At 40.0% G+C, this 7,309-nt stretch overlaps 1 protein-coding gene across 1 annotated transcript in view; it reads left to right on the forward strand.

Annotated features, from left to right (window-relative positions):
• Positions 1 to 7,012: 7,012 nt before the first annotated feature.
• Positions 7,013 to 7,309, forward strand: part of Cpne3 (copine 3) — a 61,853-nt gene continuing 61,556 nt past the window's right edge. Inside the window, exon 1 of the mRNA XM_012517333.2 lies at positions 7,013 to 7,099. The gene's annotated coding sequence lies outside the window, so the exon portion shown is untranslated. The remainder of the gene's footprint in view (positions 7,100 to 7,309) is intronic.

Raw genomic sequence — 7,309 nt, forward strand, 5'->3', positions numbered from 1 at the left:
GTTCCCTGGATAACTAACTCACTGGCTAGGAACCGGTTACTAGGAGAGAACTGAAAGTTTTGAAAATGACATAATACAGATACATGATTTGTTATCTGTCATTGTGCTGCGTCTTGTAAAATAGGGTGAATCTTGGCACTAGAGGGGAGTCCTTTTTTGGAAATAAAATCTTGGAAAAATTTAATTGCCCAGGCAGGACTGCAGCTTTTTATCCTCCTGCATCAGCCTCCCCAAATGCTAGGATTAGAGGTGCGTGCCACTACATCTAGCTATTTTGTTTCTGAAGTATATGTTTTTAAATGTCTATAGCTGTATTTTCCAACTTCTTATGAACATTAACCTTTTTCCCCTCACTCATTCTAGGGAATTTTTACTTAAATTTTTCATTTAAAAAGTGTTTAAATCCTTAGAAAAGTTATCAGAACTCCCATAAACTTTTCATTTAGATTCAGCCATTGCTAATTTTTTCAAAAGTGTTTTATCCTTTACATATATTTCATATACTGTGCATACTATGTTCCTTTTTTTTTTTTTGCAGAAGGTGAGGCAGAGTTTATTGTAAAATGATATAGAAAGAAATATGCCTCCAGGCAAGAAGGTGAGCAGAGTGAACTAGATATCTGATTGAAAATGTTGAACATAGATTATAGGACTCATGATTCTTCATTCTCAGAAACAAAGACTTTTTATTGGTTTATAGCAGAATTTCATTAGTTTATAGCAGAATTTCTTTAGCAGTGCTGACATTCGGAGCTAGATAATCCCTTCAGTTGGAGGGTAGCCTGTGTACTGTAGGCTATTTAATACCCTTCAAGTCTCTATTAAAGTACCAGCTATACTTCCACCTAGTGTGATAGCAAAAAAGTATGTCCAGAAACAGCAAAATGCCCTGAGATAAAGAATTGCCCGATATAACAAAAATAAATGTGGGACCCTCTGCAAATTTTTGATTTCACATGAACAACCATTTTGTGTTTATTTGGTATCAGAGGTTGAACCCAGGGTCTTGCACATGCTAGGCAGATACTGTACCACTGAATATGTTCCAGGGAACATACTTATCTTGAAAACTGTTTGTTGTTTCTTTGAAGTTAAATGTAGCTGGCCTGGTCTTATATTTGATCTGGAAACTATTTCGGGTTTGCTATTGTTGAGATGAATTGGCTTTCAATGTTCCTTATTTTGAGTTTGGTTATTTCCTTATGATTTTTATGATTCAATTTAGGTCATGCTTTCTTGGCAGGAATACTAAGTAATATATCCTCTCCATGGCCTCACATAATAAGTCTTCTGATGTGATTTTGCCCCATAATGAGGAAATAAAATTTTTGATTTTTAGTTTTTGTTGTTACGGGGGTTGAAGTAAACAAAACAATATCCTAGATGGTGAAAAGTGATAAGGACAATTAAAATAGGAAGGGACATGGGATTCATATCTGTGGAAACATCATACTTTTATTTTGCTTTTTTGTTCGTTTTTCTGCCATACTGGAGATTCAACCCAGTGCCTCATGCATATGAGTACTTTAACAGTAATCTGCATCCCCAGCCCTGCCATACAATTTTAAATATGATGATGGTGGGAAAAGATTTCACTAAGGAGACCAGTTGATTAAAGACCTAAAGAAAAGGTGAGCCATGAGCATATTCAGAGGCTAAGCATTTCCTCGTGAGAGGAAAAGGAAAGAGCAATGGAAAGCCTGCTGTGGAAAGATGATGAGCAGTAAGTCTACCACAGATGGAACAGAGCAAGCAAGGAGAATGCTATGAGGTAAAGTCAGGGAGAAGATGGGAGCCAGCTAGTGTAGGACCTGACAGGCAATCAGAAGAACTCTGCTTTTCTCTATGTTTGATTAGAACATAATCTGATTTATTTTCCTTCTGTCTCAGTTACTTTTCTCACATTGCTGGGACAAAATACCCAGCACCCAAAATTAAGGAAAAAAAGGTTCATTTAGCTCATAGTTAGTGGAAGTTTCAGTCCATACTCAGCTGGCTCCTCGGCAGGGTGGCACCTGACAGAGGGCAGCAGTCTGTGGAGGCAGAAAACAGCAAAACGGTAAGAGCCGGAGGGAGGAGCAGAGGCTGTGCCAGCAGAGGCAAGCATCTCCCCCTTCCTTATATTGTATTTAGGCTATCCACCCGAGGGCAGGTGTAGCACTCACACCCATAATCTCAGCATTGGATCATGAATTAATCATGAACTCTAGAAGCCTGCCCCAGTGACTACATGAGGCTGTGAGAGGACAACTAGACACAAACCATTTCTTTCTTTCTGTCTGTCTTTCTTTCTTTCTTTCTTTCTTTCTTTCTTTCTTTCTTTCTACCTTTCTATCTTTCTTCCTTTTTTTAATCAGGGAAATACAAAAAAGACTCAGGACCTTGTGCTTGCCAGGTAGGCACTGTGCCACTGAGCTATCTCCCCGACAGGCTCTAACATATTTTAACTGGACCCTTCAACTGTTTTGAGAATAAAGGAAAGGAACTAGGCAAGCAGTTGCTGAGGAATTACAATAGTCTTAGGAGGAAATAGTGGTTCTTGGACTAGGTTCAAAGATATGAGTGATCAGAAGCGGGTATATTTTGAAAGTAGAAGTAACATGGTAGCTGACTGGCCACAGCAGATGAGATTGCTGTGGGGTGTTACAGTAAAAGGTCAAAGATGACTACCAAGTGTTTTGCTATCTGTCATTATTTCTTATAGAGGAGAATGAAAGAGGAATGGCTTTGGGAAGGAAGATCAGAAGATTATGTTTGTATATATTAGATTTGAAATGTGTATTAGGCTATTTCCAACTTACAAAATGGCCCCTAATGATCCTTTAGCCTGTGGATTTACAACTTTTGGGGATTTCTCTCTCACATTAGTTCAAGGGTCATGTTTTTGACCTGCAGAACCCTGCACAAGTGATAGCATATGGATTCTAAGGCTAAATATAAAAGTTTTGCAGCTGTTGCCTTGGTTATGGGAATTGTTCACCTTGTGAAGAGTCAACATTCATGGATTGAGTAATGTAAGCAGTCCTGTGGAGAAGCCTTGTGGAGAGGAACTGAGATTTCCAACTGACAGCACAGCTTGCCAGCCACAGGAGGGAGCCCTATGGAGCCATTAGATAGCTGCAGCCCTGGCTAATACTTTACTAGCACTATCTGGCTAAGCCACTCTCCAATTTCTGAATCTCTATGGATACCTTCTATAGCTATGTGAAATAATAAATGACTCTTCACTCTTTTATGGTTTATGCTGCTAAACTTGATGTAACTTGTTGTAGTTATAGTGTGTTAGTAATTGCTAACTAACCAATATCCAAGCATGGGGTAGATACTTGGAATTTTGAGCTTCAGAAATAAGATACAGAATTTTTTTTAACCTTAAGAATATAGATGAAGGGCCTGCAAGATAGCTCAGCAGACCAAGCGCCTGCTTAGGTAAGCACAAGAACTGGGATTTGATCCCTGGCACCACATGCTGCACTGACCCCGCCCCTGGGCACGCTGAGCCTGTGAGCAAATCCAGGCATGGTGGTGCACACCTTCCCAGTACTGGGGAGGCTCAAAACAGAAGAATCTCTATGAGTCTGAGCTGTATAGTGAGGCCCTATGTCAAATACATAAAAAAGAATATAGATGAAATGTCCAATAAGTATGGAAAATGTTCAATATCTCTGGCTATTACAGAAATGCAAAACAATATTGAGATTCTATCTTACTCCAAAACGAATGGCTACCATCAAGAAATAAACCAATAATAAATGCTGGACAGGCTGCAGGGGAAAAGAAAACTTTCTACATTGTGGATGGGAATGTAAACTAGAACAACCATTGTAGAAATCAGTGTGGAGATGCTTCAAAAAAACCAAAAACAGAAATTCCATTTGAGCCAGCTTTCCTTTTTCTGGGTATCTTTCTTGGAACAGTTAAAGACATCATTTCACAGTGATGAATGTATATCTGTGTTTATAACATTGAAATTCATAATAGCTAAATCTTGAAGCCAGTCCACATTTCCATTAATAGATACATGGATAAAGAAAATGTGGTATTTAGGCACAATGGAGTTCTACTCTGCTACAAAGAAAGATAAATTTGAGTCATTTATAAGAAATGGATACTTCTAGAGACTATAATGTTAAGTGAAATAAGTCAGATACTCAAGCCTAAATATCACGATTTCTCTCATGAGAGGCTCAATAAATAAAGAGCAAAAAAGAAAATGCTAGGAAATAGATCTTTTGCAAGTGGGGAAGAGCTTAAGAGAAAGAGGAAGAAGGGAGGCTCGGTAGGAGAAGGTGATTTAAAATGAGATATGTGTTATATAAATGTACCAACATTGCATTCCCACGAAGAATGTAATCATTATCTATTGCAAACATATATGAGTAAAAATAAAAATCGAAGAAATGTAGATGAAATTCAAAGCTGTGAGACTTGAGCTAACAAAAGATGGGAACAAAGAAAGAAAAAGTCAGGTCTGAGCACTAAGCCGTGGGGCACTCCAGAGTTTAAAAACTAGGACTGCAAAAAGCAAAAATCAAAGGGATGGTGCAGCACCAGCCCACAAGTTATAACACGCAGGGATTTTGTGAGCATCTCATTCAATCTAGCATGCATTTAACTTCCTACTTAGTACGAAATACAATTTTTATTTTTAATTTCTAGAACCTAATGTGCTTGATACATGATGAATTAGGAAGCAAATAGATGAGAACAAACAGAATGAAATTTAGAAAGCTTGGGAGAATGAATCGGCATAATAAATACCTATAACTTTATGTATTCAAGTAGTACATTACTATTTTTTGGGGGGGATACTAAATATAGAAACTATCCCCTTGTTTATTTTCCCTGCTTTAGTGGAGACAAAAGTCTTGAAGTTTAGGTACGGATACTATGAGTTGTGGAAATTTTGAAACTTGCAATTAAGTTAGTGGTGCTTAAGGATTTTTGTTTGAATATAAAACCAGAATTTAAAAGATAAACAGCAGTGTGTGTGTGTGTGTGTGTGTGTGTGTGTGTGTGTATGGGGGGTATTGAACCCAAAGCCTTCCCTCAGAGATACACTCCAGCCCCTTTTATGTTCTTTTGAGACAGGGTCTTGCTGCATCGCATAGGCTAGGTTCCAACTTGCAGTCCCCAGCCGTGGTCTCGCAGGTCACAGGCATGTACCACTGGGCCTGACAAAACTAGCGATCTTGGAAAGGAGGAGGAATGAGAAGAGAATGTGTTACGTAACGTGAACCAACTCCCCATGATGAATGTGGTCATTATGTACTGCAGATGTGTACTGATAAAAATCTAAAAAAATCTAAATTACCAGCAGTCTGTAGTAATCAGCACACCTCTCTACTGTATTGCATCCACGCAGGCTGGGTTTCTGTGCTTGTAATTTGGTACCTTTTCCTCTGTTATCTTTCCTATGTCCCACATCTTATGATGACTGTCTCCTCTTTATTTTTCAGTCTCAGGTCAAGTGACACCATGTTAGGGCGAAAAGCCTTCCTTGTTTTCCAATCTAAGTATTCATTATCCTCAAGTCGTCCATCACAGCCCCTGGTGTTACTTTCTTCATGGCACCTGCTGTCTTCTGCCATCTCTTTTGTCTTTAATAACTTATTGTTTGTTCTTTCTCTAGCACAGAACCTCCTGTCTGTCTTGCTCATCAATTTCTCATGAGTCTAGCACATTTCACCCATAGTAGAGCTTAGAGTGTTCAATGACTGAGTGACTCCTGACTCGCAGTGATACCATTTTTTTTCCCCCAATACAATTTCTAAAATGCTCAGTTTGCACTTTTTCGGATTGAGTGAGGGTTTTTACTTAGGAATGTTTGTATTTCTTCTCTTGTTTCATTTTCTATCTCATCTATGATTTAATAATTATCATTTCGCCCATTTTTTTCTATTAGGAACTTCTTGCTACCCCATCAATTTAAGTGAACTTAAGGTACTAACCCTTTTAAGTATTATGAGTTGGTGGAAAATATGGTTTCCATTGTGTTTGGTTATGGATTTTGTTTTTATGTTCTTAGGTAGAAATTTAATTTTTAAGCAATCAAGAGTAGCAACATCCTCTACTTTTTGGATAAATACCAAAACAATCTAGAGCTGTGTTTGTGTGCATGCGTGTGAATATGAAGTCTGTGTGTGTGTGTGTGTGTGTGTGTGTGTTTGCCTTGGGCAGTACTGGAGACTCAACTCAGCCCTATTTTATTTTATTTATTTTATTTTATTTTATTTTATTTTTATTTTTATTTTATTTTATTTTTTGAGGTACTAGGGACCGAACTCAGGACTTGGTGCTTGCCAGGCAGGTGCTTATGCCGCTGAGCTGTCTCCCCAGCTTCGGCCCTTTTAATTTGTTTTTTTTGAGAGGTTCTTTTTTTTTTTTTTAATTCTAAATTACAGTTGCGAGATCCCCTGCCTCAGTTTTCCAGTGTGCAGAGATTATAGGCGCGCACCACTAGCCCACGTAAGCTGGACGTTTTGTAATTGCAGTTAGTAGTAGTGGTGCCTGTGAGGAAACCAATTAGTTATCAAATTACCTGTTACCCAATCGTAGTTTTCTTATTTATAAAATACAGTTAAGGGTATTAGACATGTCACATAAGTATTATGAGGATTAAATGAAATTAAGGTTGTAAAATGATCCTTGGGAATACACACAGTGAACACCCTCTAAAGTTTTACTATTTTGTGGTTTTTCTCGATTCTGATGCGGAATAGGTTTCCTCAAATATTTCAATTCTTTTAGCTTTTAAGAATTTACTTTGGTGCAGCAAGAATTTACTTAAGGCACTTAATTTTTTTTTTTTTTTTCGGTACCGGGGATTGAACTCAGGACCCTGCGCTTGCCAGGAAGGCATTTAATTTTAATGATGAAAATAAGTTTTGAACTTTCGGTAAGTAGGCTGATTTGGTTTACCTTTAATCCGTCCGCAAGCCGCGAGAGGCTGCCCGGGCTGGGGGGGCCTGGTGGGCGGGGCTAATATAGGCCCCGCCCCCTGCCTCCCCAGGTTCCGGTAAACCCCGGCGGCCCCGCCAGCCCGCTGACTGTGTCTGCCCTGCCGCGCTCTCCTAGACTGCATCCCGAAGGCCGGCGTGTGAGTGCTCGCAACGCTTTGGCCGGCCGGACCGCGGTTCTCGGCAGGAGGGCCCTGCCGGGAAGTCTGGGCTCCAGGGTCCCCACGCGCTGGGGCCGCTGGGGCTGCTGGGGCGGCTGGACGGCCACCCTGGGCGGAGGCTGGCGGGGCGCGGGGCTCGGAGCCGCCTGCGGGGCTTTGCCTCACTGGAGGGGCGGGGCGGGGCGGGGC

Source organism: Octodon degus, unplaced genomic scaffold (assembly GCF_000260255.1).
Source record: "Octodon degus isolate 3935 unplaced genomic scaffold, OctDeg1.0 scaffold00165, whole genome shotgun sequence".
Taxonomy (NCBI): Eukaryota; Metazoa; Chordata; class Mammalia; order Rodentia; family Octodontidae; genus Octodon; species Octodon degus.